Raw genomic sequence first — 18,308 nt, 5'->3', positions numbered from 1 at the left:
TCATTTTCTGGTATTTCAATTGTGTTTGAGTTCTTAGGGTCGTTTTCATTGGGATAGTAGGGATCTGGAGATACCGTATTTTTGGGGGTTTTGTTGTTTAATGTTTTGCATTGACTTCTAGTCATTTTGTTGTCTCTGAAGTTGGGGCCCTGATCTACCCTCTCTGTTCTGCCTGGGCCAACAGGCCCACCAAGCATCCAGAGAGGGAGACAGAGGTTGGGCAGGTGTGACACTCTCACAGGCACAACTGCTCAGCAGTAGGAAGCCTTAAAGTTGTGGCTGGTGGTGTGACTGCAGCTACCTGAGACCTTGTGTGGGCCCTGCGTCTCTCAGAGGGCTGGTGTGCTTGATCTACACTCTCTGTTCCTCTTGGGCCGGTGTGCCCGCAGGTAGTCAGGGAGAAAGATGGGTGTGCAATTGATGCAAACACCCTTGGCTCAGAGTCTGGTTTTGTGCTCACATTGCAGTAGTTTTCAGACCCTGAGGCTTTCTCAGGACTTGCAGGTTTTTCTGAGATCAGAACCACCTATTTTCCTGTGTTTTTCCTGGGCTTGTAGCCCCAATCTGGAGTTACACTGCCCACAGTTCAGTCTCAGATACCAAGTTTCTGGTTATCACTGGCAGGAACCTGTTCAGCTGTTGGGAAATGTGCACCCTTCCTCCTGGTTCTTAGATTAGACCATCTGGGTGTACCACTTTAGCGCTGTGTCTGGGGAGTATATCCATAGCTACTTGGACCTCTGTGATGGCCCTGGGTTTCTCTGTAGACTGGTAGGCTCAGATCCATGTTCCATGTTCCTCCTGGGGCAACGGACCCATGAATGGTCTGAGAGGAAGACAGGGGATGCAGGTGAGGCTAACACCCTCAGTTCTGGTTTTAGGTTTTCCACTCCCACTCACCTGGACACTGGGCCCTGGGGCTTTCTCGTGGCTAGCGAGTTGGTCTACTCTCAGAGCCACCCATTGCCTTGTGATTTTTCCAGGCCAGAAGTTCCAGCCTGGAGATACACGGACCACAGTTCAGTCTCAGATACAAAGCTCCTTGTTAACGATGGCAGGCACCTGTCCCACTGCTGGGAAGAGTGCACCCTTCCTCTAAATTCTTAGAACTGCTTTAACACTGCAGCTGGCAGGTGTATCCCCACCTGCCTGGTCTCCTGTCAAGCTCTGGGACTCTTTGCAGACTGGTAAGCCCAGAAACATGCTCTCTGATGCCCCTGGACTAAGTATGGTCCAAATCTTCCAGACACCATGCCAAACCCCTCTACAGGTGTGATCTTGCCTGTATCCCTGGCTATCTGATTGTGTGGCTGCCGCCACTACATCAGCGCCTTGCCAGTTGGTCCGTGCTCTCCATGCGTTCTGGGATGTGCAAGATTTCTGTAGTTTATTTCTGTTGAACAGTGGAATTCTTCCGCTGTGGTGAAGTTAGACGCTTGGTGTTCCTGGTTAAGAAAATAGTCCAAATCTCTGTCTCTCTTATTCTGGTTTCTAAACAAGGTCCACCCCACCCGCTGCCATCTTGGGTCTTCCCCAAGACAATTCTTTACAGACCTTGAAATATCAATTATCAACTTCAGATGTAAAGACAAAAAGCCAGATTAGCTAAAACAATGATGTACAATAAAAGATCTCATCCCTCATCTCCAGCTCTACTATAGAGAAACAGTAATATAAAAGATCATGGTACTGGCGTGGTAATAGGCTGGTTGATCAATGGAATCAAATCAAAGACCAGAAATAAACCCACAAACCTATAAACAGTGATATTTAACAAAGAATCCAAATCTATACAATGGGGGGAAAAGATAGCATATTCAACAAATGGTGCCGGTATAACTGGATCCCTACATGTAGAAAAATGCAATAGATCTATATTTATCACCCTGAACAAAACTATAGTCCAAGTAGATTTAAAGACCTCAACTTAAACCTGATATGCTAAATTTGTTAGAAAAAAAAGTGGGAAAGAGCTTTAAGCTCATTGGCACAAGAGACAACTTCCTGAATAGAACACCGATAGCTCAGGCTCTAAGATCAACAATTAATAAATGGGACCTCATGAAACTGATAAGCTTCTGTAAAGCAAAAGACACTGTAAACAGGAGAAAACAGCAGCCTACAGACAGGAGAAGTTCTTAACCAGCCCTAAATCCAAATATATATAAAAAAAAAAAAACTCGAGAAAGTAAATACCATCAAACCAAATAGCCCAATTAAAAATTGGGCACAGAGCTAAACAGAATTCTCAACAGAGAAATACCAAAGCTGTAGAGAAAGGGGGAACACTCTGAAATTGCCAATATGTGTTGTCATTTGAATTTTTGATCATAGATATTCTGATAAGTTTAAGGTAGAATCTCAGAGTCATTTGATTTGCATTTCTCTGATGAATAATGACATTGAACATATTAAAGTGTTTCTTAGCCATTTTCTATGCCTCTGTTGAGAATTCTCAGATTAGCTATTAGTTCTTGATATATTTTGTGTATTAGAGATTGCATTTAATTTGCCTTTGATAAAATGGCCAGTTTTAATCTGTTCTTCCTTCTGATCCAAGTGCTTCATAGATCTTTCTTTATCTCATATACTTTTAAATTTTCTGCTTTATAGACATGAAATTTCTTTCATATACCTCTTTCACTTACTTGGTTAAAATTACACCAAGATACCTTATAATATTTGTGGCTATTATGAAGGGTGTATTTTCAATAATTTCTTTCTCAGGGCATTTGTCATTTGTATACAGGAGGGCTACTGACTTTTTGGAGTTGATTTTATATCTATCCACTTTGCTAAAGTAATTTATGAACTGTAGGAATTCTCTGCTGGAATTTTTGGGTGTCACTTATGTACACTATCATATCATCTGGGAATAGTGATAATTTGAATTCCTCCTTTCTAATGTGGATGCCCTTGATCTCCTTTTGTTGTCTTCTTACTTTAGTTAGAACTTCAAGTACTATATTGAGGAGAAATGGACAAAATGGGCACCTCTTTCTAGTCACTGATTTTTGGGAAGTTTCTTTGAATTTCTTTCAACCATTGTTATGTTTAAGTATGTGCCTCATATCCCTGATCTCTCCAAGTCATTAAACATGAAAGGGTGCTGGATCTTATCAAATGGTTTTTAGGCATCTACAGAGATGACAATGTGGATTTTTCTTTCAATTTGTTTATGTGGTGGATTACATTGATGGATTTCCATATATTGAACCACCGCTGAATATTGGGGTGAAGTCTGCTTGGTCATGGTGAATGATATCTTTGTTGTGTTCCTGGACTTGGTTTGCAAATATTTTACTGGATATTTTTGTGTCAGTGTTCATAAGAGACATTCGTCTGAAGTTCTCTGTCTTTGTTGAGTCTTTGTGAGATTTATGTATAAGGTGACTACTGCCTCAAAGTTTGGTAATGTTCCTTGTGTTTCTATTTTGTGGAGTACTTTGAAATATATCAGTATTAGCTCTTCTTTGAAGGTCTGGTAGAATTCTGTGCTGAAACCATGACTCTGGGCTTTTTATGTTTGGGAGACTTTCAGTGAGTGTTTCTATGTCAATAAGAGAAATAGGATTCTTTTTTTATATTTAACTGATCTTGATTCAACTTTATCAAATGGAATCTACCAAAAGAATTGTCCATTTATTTTATATTTTTGAATTTTGTGGTATATAAACTTTTAAATAAAAACTAAAGATCGTGTGGATTTGTCCAGTTTATGTTGTTATGTCTTCCTAGTCTTTTTAAAATGTTGTTGATTTGGATACTGTCTCTCTGCATTTTAGTTACTTTGGCTCAGAATTTGTCTATCTTGTTGATTTTCTCAAAGAACTAGCTCTAGATTTTGTTGATTCATTGAATTGTTCTCTTTGTTTATAATTTATTGATTTCAGTCCTGAGTTTGATGATTTCCAGCCATCTACTCATATTGGGTGTTTCTGCTTCTTTTCTTTTGTTTTCCAAGGGCTTCCAGGTGTCCTGTTAATTTGCCTATATAAGATGTTTCCAATCTCTTTATGAAAGCACTTAATGTTATGAACTTTTCTCTTACCACTGCTTTCAATGTGTTCCGTACATTTGAACATGTTGTACCTTAATTTTCATTGAATTTTTGGTAGTCTCTAAGTTTTTGTTTACTTATACCTTAACCCACCTGTCACTGAGCAGAGTGCTGTTCAGTTTCCACATGTGTGTAGGCTTTTATTACATCTGTTACTATTGGAGTCCAGCTTTAGTCCACAGTGGTTTGATAGGATGCAAGGTATTATCCCTAGCACTTTGGAAAGGTGTCATTAAGTTTCGAACTCCATATTCTGCACTGCTCTTGAAAGGCTTTCTCAGCCTAAGCCTGGGAACATGACCCAGACAGGCCTGGGAACATGACCCAGAAAAGAATTTGTTCCCGGAGTCAGATCGACCAACTTTGGTAAACAATTCTCAGAAAAACCCATCTAGAAATTCCCCAAATTCCACAATACCCTTCCTTGCCAAGAATAGCCCACCCCGACCTATGACCCCTGAAGTAGCCAATAACATTTTAAAAAGTACTCCTAGCAACTGCCAAGAGCCAATCTTAACACGGAGCACTCAGCCCTCTCCTAATCTTGTGGTTTTAGCCTTTAAAACTAGCCTGTAACAGTAACTTGGAGTTCCTCTGCCTCTTAAGTGCTGAGGTTCCCTGACACGTCAGCAATAAACCTTGTGCTTTTGCATCAATGCTGTGATATTTAGTGGTCTCTCATGACAACCCCCCACCTGAGTGGACTCTAGGGTCCAACACTCTCAACATTCTTACCTTCCAAGCTTCTACAGAACAGCTCACCAATTTCTCAATACCCACTGGCTTTTCTAAACCAAAGTTCCAAAATCTTTCCACAATCCTGCCCAAAACTTGGTCAGGTCTGGCATAGAAATAATACTCTATTGGATATATAGTTGGTAAAAATATTTTCCCATTCAGTAGGCCGTTGCTTTCTTGGTCAGAAAGTTTTTGTTTCATGATTGCCATTTGTTAATTGTAGATCTTAGTGCCTGTGTTATCAGTGTTCTGTTCAGAATATTTCCCTATCCCAATGAGTTCAAACTTCTTCTTTAATATTACCTGTTTTTTTGTTGGTGCATTTGGAGTTGAGTTTTGTGCAAGTGAGATTAATAAGTATGGATTTATCTGAATTATTCTATGCGCATTCAACCAGTTTGTCCTGTGCCACTTGTTGCTGATGTACTCTTTTTTCCCTTGTGTATTTCTGGACTCTTCACAACATTAAGGTGAGAATTTACTGCATTTTGTATTACTATATTATTCTGAAACTTTAGGAACAAGAAGTGGAACATTATGGTGAAGTGGAATGATATTGGTTTAACGGGATATAACCAAGGTTAATATAACCTTGAATCATTTGGAAAGAGAGTATAATGAAAAGATGACTAGACCATGTTGGCCTGGCGCCATGTCTGTGGGGAATTGTGTGGAATACTAATTGATATAGAAATACTCAGCCCACTATAGGAGTTTCTATTGCTTAGACTACAACATGAACTGATATAATAATAATAATAATAATAATAATAATAATAATAATAATAATAATAAAATAATAATAATGATAATAATAATAATATAAAGCAAATGTATATATTTATTTCTCTATGCTCTTGGTTAAAGATGTTATTATTTATTCTTCAGCTTTACCTGGAATAGTACACTGAATACACACTTCCTCACCAAATAACTTGCTTTTTGTTAGTGTATTTTCCACAAAAATAGAAACTGGGTGCAATTACTTTTTAGCTTTCTAGTTATGTACCTTATGCAAGTTTAAGAAAATTATGTTATAGAAAATGATTTGTGAGTTTAATATTATTTGAAAGTGGCAATCATTTTACAGGCTACACAATTTAAAAAGAACTTATATTTCTTAAATATAAGTTACAACTATATGAAATACATTGGCCTATTGCTTTAATAATTCTGGTTACAGTCTACAGAAGTGTCATTCATGTCATTAACCTCATTGTAAAGAGAAAATATTTTTGAGAATACAACAAGTGCAGCACAAAACAGACTACTCTGGTTTCTTCTATATAATGTGACACATAAACCTTAAACTGAGCATGAAAGTTTGATTTTACATGACTACTCTTTTTTTTTACTTTTTAAATTAATTTATTCATATTACATCTCAATTATTCCATCTCTTGTTTCCTCCCTTTCCTCCCTCCCTCCTGCTTTCACTCTATTCTTCTCACCTATGTCTGTGACTGAGGAGGACCTTCTCCTCCTCTATATGATTATCGGGTATCAAGTCTCTTCTTAGTAGCCGGCTATCCTTCCTCTGAATGCCACCAGGCCTCCCAATCAAGGGGACATGATCAAATATAGGCCACCATAGTTTGTGTGAAAGTGAGTCTCTGCTCTCCACTCAAAGGTGAAGAATGTCCTGTCCATCGGCTAGATCTGGGTAGGGGTTTGATGTTTACTGCATGTATTATCCTTGGTTGGTGCCATAGTTTGAGCAGAACCCCTGGGCCCAGATCCGTCCATCATAATGTTCTTATAGGTTTCTAGGACCCTCTGGATCCTTCTACTTCCCCATTCTTCCATACTTCTCTCAACTAGACGCCAATAGGATATCCTTACATCTATCCCAACTTCCTGGTAAGTGAAGACTCCCATGGGATATGCCCCTTGGGCTAGTGTCCAATTATGAGTGAGTATATACTATTTGAGTCTTTCTGCTTCTGGGTTATCTCACTCATTATGATCCTTTCTGGTGCCATCCATTTGTCCAGACAACTCTTTATTTCAGAAGTTCACAATCATTTTGAATTACGTTGATAGAATAATCCAAAAATTTCTTCATCATTTCTATGTGTTTATATATTTTATCCAGTGTTGCCAGGTAAAGCCTATGATACTTTTATGTTTTGTACAATTTTCCCAAACAGAATTTACATTTTGCTACTTCAACTGATACCCAAATGCCAGTGTTATGTAAATATTAGGTAAAGAATTTTCTCTGGAAAAATACTTATAGAGATGAGAAATTAGCTATGTATATTGAATAAATGATCAATTCAAGTATGAAAGCTTTGCTGTAACTACTTATTTTATTCAGGAAAAAAGCCGTATTCAGAATGTTTAAGCAAAACAAATGTCATTATTTTGTTAGTCAAAAATTAAACAACTGAATAAAGATTTCTGCTAAATTTTCTCAGTTGTTATCTAGTGATTGCCATACAAAGCATTATTCTGAGTTGCACCTCATTGTTTTTCTCTGGGTATTTGTATATATGCCTGAATACTCAAGATGTGTTGCATGCAACATTTATTTCAACCACCATTATATTTACACAGCATTGTACTTTCACCAATGTTGAATGAGATTTTAGGAATGGTTAATTGCTGCATTTCTCATCATTCTCTTCTAATATCTGTGTAACATTCTATATATGATGAACATGGAGATATGTCATAATTCATTTCTAAAATGGTCAGTCATGTTTCATATTTTCCTACTATAGCTATTAGCACAATTATTATTTTAAACCTTAGTATATTTTGCCTTTTAATTTGTGTATAATGCATTCATACTGATATATATATATTTTTTCTAAGATTTATCATGTATACCTATATGCCAGAAGAGGGCATCAAATCCCATTATATATGGCTGTGAGCTGCCATTCGTCGCTGGTAATTGAACACAGGACCTGTGGAGGAGCACACAACCATCTTAATTACCAAGACATCTCTCCAGCTCCTATATATTTTTAAAATAACTATTCCTTTAGAAAAGGTTATTGCTTCCCATATGTCTTTACTATGAGAAATATCATAAAGTTAATCTAATTATATCAAAAATTAAAAACAAATCAACTGAGATAATAAATGTTTATGCAGATTTTATTGATGGTAGTTTAGATTTTTTAAAAGGGGGAGTTAAATTAACTCATAGAGAAACTATGTTTTTATATTTTTAGCTATTCTATCATTATTTATTCTTAATGAGAAAAATATTAACCTGGAAATTGTTTTCATTAATTTTAGATATATAAAGCAAGTTACCAAAGAATGACATATTAGGAAGCAAGAAAGTTTAGCCTTCATAAGGCTTTCCTATTTGTTTGTTTCCTTTGACCCCAGGCTTATAAAAACAATAAATAATTTAATTCCATCTTTAAAATATTATTTTTAAAATAAAGGAAATCTTGAAATCTGCAGGCAATGGGTGGAAATAGAAATGATCATCCTGAGTGAGATAACCCAGACCCAGAAGTATCTATTCTCAGCAGGGTATTAGAACAGATGCTGGGACTCACTGCTGGATTCAACCTGAGAGAGGTATGGAAGAATAGGGGGAATAGAAGGACCCAGAGTATCCAGATGCCCCACAAGAACACCATCAAGGCTGATGGATCTGCACCCATGGGGACCTGCACAAACTGTTGTACCAACCAAGGACAATGCAAGAAGTAGACTTAGAACCTCTGTTCAGATTTAGCCAATGAACAACTCCACAGTTGTGATGAGAGTTGGCACTGTCTCCGACATGAACTCTCGTGCCCCCAATTTGATCAACTCCCCTTGGTAGGGAGTCATGGTGGCACACAGAGGAAGGAGAAGCAATCTTTCTGCCCATTCTTCTGCATAGAGTGAGAACCCTTAGGGGAGAGTTTGATGAAGACATTTCAGTTTGGACTGGGTACTTCCATCTCCGGCTATCTTCACATTACTCAGTTGTAGGTCTCTGTGTTAACCATTCTTAACACATACACAGCAGTTCAGGATTCTACTCTGAGATCTACATTTTCCTTTATGTGGTCATCTGTGGAACATATGAAGGGGACAAGTACCTTTTGACATGTGCCTGAGATAATTGCTATGAGGTCTAAGAATAAGATAGTAGATAGATTATGTTAGCTAGAACTCTCTCTATAAGCAGAGTAGAAAGATACAAAAGGCTTTTACATTTTGTTCTTTCCTTGAGGGAATACAGAAAGTTAGGGATGTGGAATCTTCTTTTTTTCTAGTCTTTATGATTTATGAGTATAATAAAAACTGATGGCTCAAAAGCACATGTTGTTTCCAAAAGTGCTATGAATCACCTCAACAATGCCAAATATCTGGCCTTCACAGGAACAAAAGGGTTCCCAAGTAATGGTGTTATTTCCTTCATCATTTTCTGACAAAAACAATTCCTATTCCCAGTCCATCAGAAAGATGCATCATATTTTACACATCCCAAAGAAAGGAGTCTGGGTCAGACACAGAAGAGTAATGCAAAGAAGCCCCAGAGTAATAGAAATCTCTTGAGGAGAGGAATATTACTAGCTACTGCCATCATTTTGCTAGCAAGGATATTTGGAGCCAGCTACTTGATGTTCATTATCATGAAACTTTAGATGATTGCCCTGAATGAATTCAAATAATTTCCATTCTAGAACATTTTTCAACTTCTGTAGTCATGCTAATCAAACAGGTCAGCAAAACAAATGCATCATATCAAAAAATTGGAAAGAAACACAGCATTGAAAAATGACTTGTGCAAAGAACTTGCATAAGATACAACAAACCTACTTTTCGCATATTTCATATATTTGATTATAGTAACCACTTCAATTTATATTCCTTTCTTCATTTCTATCTTTTGCCCCTATCTTATGTCAGCTTCCTTGGTACTACTTACCCAAGGATATCATATGGGACTTTCTAAGTTAGAATAAACACTTCCTCTTTTCAATAGCTTTACTTCTGCAAATATGCCACAGTTAAAAGAAAATGACATTGAAATGGAACTTCTAGAGACTATTTTAATAATGGTAATAATCACCCACAGAAGAATCATGTGAATGAAGTCATAAAGGTAGATAGAGATCTACATAATTACTAAAAATAATAATTATAGCCTGCAAACCTCATTCTGGGTTGAGAACCCCCATCCCCAGAGGCCCAAGGTATGCACCTGGAACAAACAAGTTAGACATCTAAGTTCCAGCCCTCTGACTGCACTGGGTCTCTGGGCAAACATAGCAGTGGTGAGCTATGCTCTGATCCCTGCACATTCCGTCTACTGCACCTCATCCCTATATGCATTCGTGGAGGGCAGAAGCTTTTAGAGAAACCAAGTAAGTCCCTTCAAAACACAATTCCCTGTCCTGTACTCCTCTCAAACCTAAAAGCAGAAAGCTCTGCCCCATACACTGTTAACTCCATTCCTAGCCCAGAGTGAAGGCCCCATCCCCAGTGGCCTGCTGCAGCCACCAGAGACAGATAGAGATAGACAGGAAAGACATCCACATCCTAGCCCAGTACATGCACAATGCTCCTGGGCAGGCACATCAGTGATGATCCCACCCTTCTGATTACTCTACATTCTGTATCACAGCCTTTACTGCATTGCCAAAGGCCTAGAGCCATCTAGGACTCTTCCCCAACACCCCAGCCATCCAGACCCTGTAAAACACTCCCAACAGAGGTAAACTACACTGTTCTCCCAATGTTCCATTTTCTGACCCACAACCTGGCCTGCATTATTGGAGGACTGCCAATACCAGATACAACCAGATTGCTAAAGACCAGTGTAAGAATATAAAGAACAAGAGCTTGGTCAGTACGGTGACACCTGAACCCAGAAACCATACTAAAACAGTCCCAGGATATCTTAATACATCTAAAGAACAGGAAAATGATAATAAATGCAATCTCATAGAAAAAAGGTCTATAAAGAAGACATGAATAAATCCCATAAGAAATACAGGAAAATACATTCAAACAGGTAGAGGTCTTTAAAGAGGAAATGGATATATTTTTAATGGAATACAGGAAAACATAGTAAAACAGGTGAAGAAAATTAATGAAACTGTTTAAGACCTGAAAATGTAAGTAAAAGCAATAAAATGAAGCACAATCTGAAGGAATCCTGGAGATGGAAAACTTAGGCAAGAGAACAGGGACAAGAGATACAAGCATCATCAACAGAATTCAAAAGATGGAAGAGAGGATCTCAGGCATAGATAATATGATAGAAGAAATTGATAAATCAGTCAAATAAAATGTTAAATCTAAAATAATCCTTACATAAAACATCCAGGAAATATGAGATATTATTAAATGACCTAATATATAAAAAATAGGAATAGAAAAGGGTAAAGGGTCCCTCCTTCAAGGACCAGAAAATATTTTCAACAAACATCTAAAAGAAAATTTCCCCACCTTAAGAAAAGGCCATGCCTATAATCATGCAAGAAGCACCCAGAACACCAATTAGACTGGACCAGAAAGAAGATCATCTTGCCAAATAAAAATCAAAACACTAAATCTACAGAACAAAGAAAGAATGCTAAAGCTCCAAAGGGGAAAGGCCAAGTAACATAAATGCAGACCTATCAGAATTACACCTGACTTCCCAATAGAGACTCTAAAGGCCTGGAAGGCCTGAGAAGATATCTTGCAAATCCTAAGAGACCACAAATATTATCCTAGATTACTCTATTCTCAGTCATGATAGATGGAGCAAACAAGATATTTTAAGAAAAAAAATAAGTGATATATATCCACAAACCCAGCACTAAATAAAATACTAGAAGGAAAACTATCACAAGGATGGTAAATATATCTAGAAAACACAGACAATAAATAATTCCACACCAGAAAAAAAAGAAAAAGAAAAGGGTGGCACACACAAACAGACACACTAACACCACCAATATCAAAATTACAGGAATTACCCTATGAGCATATAAAGGGGGAGGAAGTCCCCCCAGGAACAGTCATAGGGGAGGGGAATAAGGAGAAAATGGGAGGGAGGGAAGAATGAGAGGATACAAGGGATGGGATAACCATTGAGATGTAACAAGAATAAATTAATTAAAAAAGGAAAAAGAAAAAAGAAAATTGAAATAACACAAAATATGCTATCAGAACACCATGGATTATACATGAACTTCAACAATAGAAACAACAGAAAGCCTACAAAAACATGGAAACTGAACAACTATACTCAATGACCACTGGAGTCAGGGAAGAAATACAAAAAGAAATGAAGGACTTTCTAGAATTCAGTAAAAAAAAAAAAAAAAAAAAAAAAAAAAAAAAAAAAAAAGGTACATCATACTTGAAATTTATGGGTCACAATGAAAGCAGTGCTAAGAGCAAAGTTCATAGCAGTAATTTTCTTCATAAAGAAATTGGAGAGATCTCACACCAGCAATTTAAAAGTACACCTGAAATCTTTAGAACAAAAAGAAAGAGGCACACACAAGAGAAGTAGACAGCAGGAAATAATCAAATGTAGGGCTGAAATCAATACAGTAAACAAACAGTACAATACAAAGAATAAACAAAACCAAGAGCTGGTTCTTTGAGAAAATCAACGAAATAGACACACTGTTATCTAAATTAAAAAAAGGCAGAGAGACAGTATCTAAATTAACAAAATCAGAAGGTAAAAGGGGAAACTAAGAACAGACATTAAGGAAATACAAAGAATCAGTAGTTCTTACTTCAAAAACCTATCCACCTGGTGCTCCATATTTGACAACTTCCCCTTGCTGGGGAGGCCTGGTGGCACTCAAAGTAAGAATAAGCAGACTACCAAGATGAGACTTGACAGCCTATGACCATATAATGGGGGTGGAGGTCCCCCTCAGTCATAGACCTAGGGGAGGAGAACAGGATGAAAGTGGGAAGGAAGGAGGAAAGGGAGGAACAAGTGATGAAATAACAACTGAGTTGTAATCTCAATAAATTAATAAAATTAAAGGAAAAAACCTATCCACCACAAATATGGAACATTTAAATGAAATGAATTATTTTATTGATAGATACCACTTACCAACCTTAAATCAAGATCAGGTAAACAATTTAAATAGGCATATAACCCTTAAGGAAATAGAAGTATTTACTAAAAGTCTCCCAACAAACAAGGGAACCCCACCATCAGAAGTTTCAGCATAGAATTCTACAAGACTTTCCAAAACGAAGACCTAGTACCAATACCAATAGAAACAGAATGAACATTGCAAAAGTCAAGTCCAAGTGGATGAAAGACCTCAATAGAAAAACAGATACACTAAATAAATTAGAAGAGAAAGTGGAGAAAAGCCTTGAACTCATTGGCACAGTAGACAACCTCCTGAACACAAAACCAGAAGTTAAGGCACTAAGATCAATTATTAATAAATGGGACATCATAAAACTGAAAAGCTTCTGTAAGGCAAAGGACACTGTCAACAGGACAAAACAGCAGCCCCCAGAATGGGAAAAGATCTTCACCAACCTCACATCTGACAGAGGGCTAATATCCAAAATTTCTAAAGAAATCAAGTAATTAAATACCAACAAACCAAATAACCCAATTTAAAAAATGGGGTCCAAAGATAAACAGAGAATTATCAATCAAGCAAACTCTAATGGTTGAGAAGCACTTAAAGAAATGTTCAATGTCCTTAGTCAGCAGGGAAATGCAAAACAAACAAACAAGCAAGCAAACAAAAAACCAAAACCAAAACCAAAAAACAAAAACTCTTAGATACCATCTTATACCTATCAGAATGGCTAAGATCAAAGACTCATGTGACAGCACATGCTGGAAAGGATGTGGAGCTAGGGGAACACTCTTCCAATGCTGGTGGGAATAACCCTATACAACCACTGTGAAAATCAATGTGGAGGCTTCTCAGAACACTGGGAAAAGATCTACCTCAAGAACCAGATATATCACTCCTGGGAAAATACACAAAAGATGCTCCAACATACCACAAAGACACTTGTTTAACTGTGTTTATAGAAACTTTATTTATAAAATCCAGAAATTGGAAATAGCATATATGTCCCTCAACAGAAGAATGGATAAAGAAAATATGGTACATTTATGTAATGGAATATGACTAAGCTATTAAAAATAAAGGCATCATTCAATTTGCAGGCCAATAGATAAAACTAGTAAAGATGATCCTGAGCAATGTAACCAAGATTCAGAAACACAGGGATAGTATGTATTCACTTATAAGTGGGCATTAGCCATATTGTATGTACTAACCATGCTACAGTCTATGTATCTAAAGAAGCCAAGGAGAGCCGAAAGAAGGATTCTAAAATCTCATTCAAGAGAGGAAATAAAATATAAATCTGAAGTAGATGGAGGAAGGGAATAGTGTGGGAGAGGTGGTAGAGAGTGTAACAAGAGTGGGGATCATATCTGGGGAGAGCATAGGATCAGGGGCAGGTAGGATGGGAAAAGAGAATAGAAAGACATATGGAACATCTACAGGACAGGGGAGGCTCCCAGAAGTCAATGGGGTGACCCTAGCTGAGACTCCTAGGAGGGGTTATATGGAGCCTGAATCTGCCAACTTCTGTAGTCGGGAGGGACTTCCAGAGTAAGGAGGAGGACATCAAACCTCCCATAAAACCCAAAATTTGCCTTGCCTACAAAAAAGTTAAGAATAAAAATGAAACAGAAATTCAGGGAATGGCAAACCAATGGCTGGCTCAACTTGAGACTCACCCAACCAGAGAAAGGCAAACTGTGGCAATATAAATGACAGACTCCTGTGCTTGCAGAAGAGCCTGGCATGACTGTTTTCAGAGGGGGTTCATGCAGCAGCTGACTGAAACAGACGCAGGCTTCTACAGCCAAACAATAGACAGAGCTTGGAGAGTTTTGTGGAAGAATGGGAGGAAGGATTGAAGGATTCAGAAAGGATACAAGGATACGACTAGAAAACCATTTAAAGTGTCATATTTATGTCACATTTAAAAGCATATGTAGCCAATATGCAGCTTAGTCATCATTTGGGTCTCTGAATAATGGGACTCTGACTCTGTTACCTGTTTTTGGATCCCATTCCTCTAGCTGAGCTGCCTTGTTTGGACTTAGTATGATAGGAAGCACTTAGCCCTGGTATGATTTGAGGTGCCATGATGGATTGGTAACACTTAGAGGGCCTCCCTTTTCTGAGAACTTACTGTTTTTAAAAATTATCTGTATTACCTGTAGGCCCAGATAGAGATCAATTAAGACACAGACACTTGTTACATTTTTAAGATAGCGTTAGTTAACCTGGGGCAGGGCAGATATCAACCCTCTAAATTGCCTCCCTTAGTGCGGCAGGGATGGGATCCCTGCCTCAATCACATGCATCTGTTTCTAATAACTTCTGTCCAGCTACCTATCATCTATGATCCCATATACTTGCTCATGTTCTTTATCAGGACCAGATTATCCATTCATGCCAGCCATGTGTTTTTCCTCCACCTAACCCATGGCAGCCTTCCTCTCTTCACTTCAGGTCTCTTTTTCCTGGTGGCAGTCCTTCTTCTTCCCAGAATTCCTCTCTCTAAGCCCCACCTATCTCCTCTGACCTACCCAGGTGGGATGGCTTTTTATTAAGCAAAGGGTGGGTCATAGACAGAAAGCAGTAATTAACATCAAAATATATTAGACCATCCCCCAACAAGAAGTCTAAGAGGCCATAGTGGGGAAGGGGGTTTGAGGGAGGACTGGGTGGAGGGAGAACTGGTATGAGGCTGTAAATAGTGAAATAAAAATAAATAAATCAAAAAATCTAAACATTAAAACATTTTGTTGAAAAAATATAAAATTACATAAAATTAAATATGGTGAATTATATTTCTGTGAACAACACATACTGCAGAAAAAACTGTGTTGAAATGTTTACCTGACCAGTAATTCAGAGTGTTTACTATAAGGAATTATTTGTTTTGTTTCTTTAAAATTGATATGTTGATGATCATTGTAGACATGTCGTAAATTAACCTATCTCATCCAACAAGAGAAAGTTGGGATGATATGTTTAATTAAATGGTTTAAAGTAAATGGCACAATCGGAGATGGAGCCATTGCTCTAATTTGTGGATGCAGTATTTCAGCAACTATCTTGATGAATAAAATATTAAGACTTGACTTGTAACATTTCTCAAACAAGTAAATAAATTTGCATGTTAAAAAACAAATATCTCATAAAATGACAAATAGTTGATTTACAGTGAGGATTCAAATTTTGTTTGTTTTTTTTCCTTTTTTTTTCTCCTTTATTAATTTATTCTTGTTACAGCTCAATGGTTATCCCATCCCTTGTATCCTCCCATTCTTCCCTTCCTCCCATTTTCCTCTTATTCCCCTCCCCTATGACTGTTCCTGATGGGGATTTCCTCCCCCTGTATATGCTCATAGGGTATCAAGTCTCTTCTTGGTAACCTGCTGTCCTTCCTCTGAGTGCCATCAGGTCTCCCCCTCCAGGGGACATGGTCAAAGATGAGGCACTAGAGTATGTGAGAAAGTAATATCCCACTATCCACTCAACTGTGGAGAGTGTTCTGTCCATTGTCTAGATCTGGGTAGGGGTTTAAGGTTTACTGCCGGTATTGTCCTTGGCTGGTGCCTTAGTTTGAGCGGGACCCCTGAGCCCAAATCTGCCTATCATAATGTTCTACTTGTAGCCTTCTAGGACCCTCTGGATCCTTCTACTTTGCCATTCTCCCATGCTTCTCTCATCTAGAGTCCCACTAGAATGTCCTCCCCTCTGTCTCAGTTTCCTGGTAAGTGAAGGCTTTCGTGGGACATGCCCCTTGGGCTACTATGCAGATAAAAGTGAGTATATACCATTTGAGTCTTTCTGCTTCTGGGTTAACTCACTCATTATGATCATTTCTAGCTCAATCCATTTATCCACAAATTTTGGGAATTCCCTGTTTTTAATAGCTGAATTGTATTCCATAGTGTATATGTACCACAGTTTCTTTATCCATTCTTCTATTGAAGGACACTTAGGCTCTTTCCATGTTCTGGCTATTATGAATAAGGCTGCTATGAACATGGTTGAGCAAATTTTCTTGTTGTGTGCTGGAGCATCTTCTGGGTATATTCCAAGGAGTGGAATAGCTGGGTCTTGAGGAAGCCCTATTCCCATTTTTCTGAGATAACACCAGATAGATTTCCAAAGTGGCTGTACTAGTTTGCATTCCCACCAGCAATGAAGGAGTGTTCCTCTCTCCCCACATCCTCGCCAGCATGTGGTGTCGCTTGAATTTTTGATCTTAGCCATTCTGATGGGTATAAGATGGAATCTCAGAGTTGTTTTGATTTGCTTTTCCCTGATGACTAAGGAGGTTGAGCATTTCTTTAAGTGTTTCTCAGCCATTTGATATTCCTCCATTGAGAATTCTCTGTTTAGTTCCAAGCCCCATTTCTCCATTGGGTTATTTGGTTTGGTGGTGTTTAATTTCTTGAGGTCTTTATATATTTTGGATATTAGACCTTTGTCAGATGTAGGGTTGGTGAAGATCTTTTCCCAGTTTGTAGGCTGTTGCTTTGTTCTCTTGACAGTGTCTCCTACCTTACAGAAGCTTCTCAGCCTCATGAGGTCCCATTTATTAATTGTTGACATTAATGCCTGGGCTGTTGGTGTTCTGCTCAGGAAGTTGTCTCCTGTGCCAATGTGTTCCAGGCTCTTTCCCACTTTTTCTTCTAAGTGACTTAGTGTCTCTGGTTTTATGTTGAGGTCTTTAATCCACTTGGATTTGAGTTTTGTAAAAGGTGACAAATATGGGTCCAGTTACATTTTTTTACACATAGACATCCAGTTAGACCAGCACCATTTGTTGAAGATGCTATCCCTTTTCCATTGAATGGATTTGGCTTCTTTGTCGAATATCAAGTGACCATATGTATGTGGGTTCATATCTGGGTCTTCTATTCGATTCCACTGATAACCAGCCTGTTGCTGTGCCAGTATCATGCTGGGTTAATTACTATTGCTTTATAGTACAGTTTGAGATCAGGTATGGAGGCTCCTCCAGAGCACCTTTTATTGTACAAGATAGTTTTAGCTATTCTGGGTTTTTTGTTTTTCCATATGAAGTTCAGAATTGAACTTTCAATGTCTTTAAATAATTGTGTAGGTATTTTGATAGGGATTGCATTTGGTAGGATGGCCATTTTTATTATGTTAATTCTCCCTATCCATGAGCAAGGAAGATCATTCCATCTTCTCATGTCATCTTCAATCTCTTTCTTTAGAGTTTTGAAATTTTTTTCAAACAAGTCCTTCACTTGCTTAGTTAGAGTAACTCCTAAGTACTTTATATTGCTTGTGGCTAATGTGAAGGGTATAGTTTTCCTAATTTCTTCCTCTGCAAGCTTGTCATTTGTGTATAGGTAGGCTACCAACATTTTTGAGTTAATTTTGTATCCAGCCAATTTGCTGAAGGTGTTTATCAGCTGTAGGAGTTCTCTGGTGGAATTTTGAGGGTCACTTATGTAGACTATCATATCATCTGCAAA

The sequence above is a fragment of the Acomys minous genome, assembly GCF_964271855.1.
Source record: "Acomys minous genome assembly, chromosome: 1".
Taxonomy (NCBI): Eukaryota; Metazoa; Chordata; class Mammalia; order Rodentia; family Muridae; genus Acomys; species Acomys minous.
The sequence above is the reverse complement of the archived record's forward strand: the minus strand, read 5'-3'. Positions refer to the sequence as shown.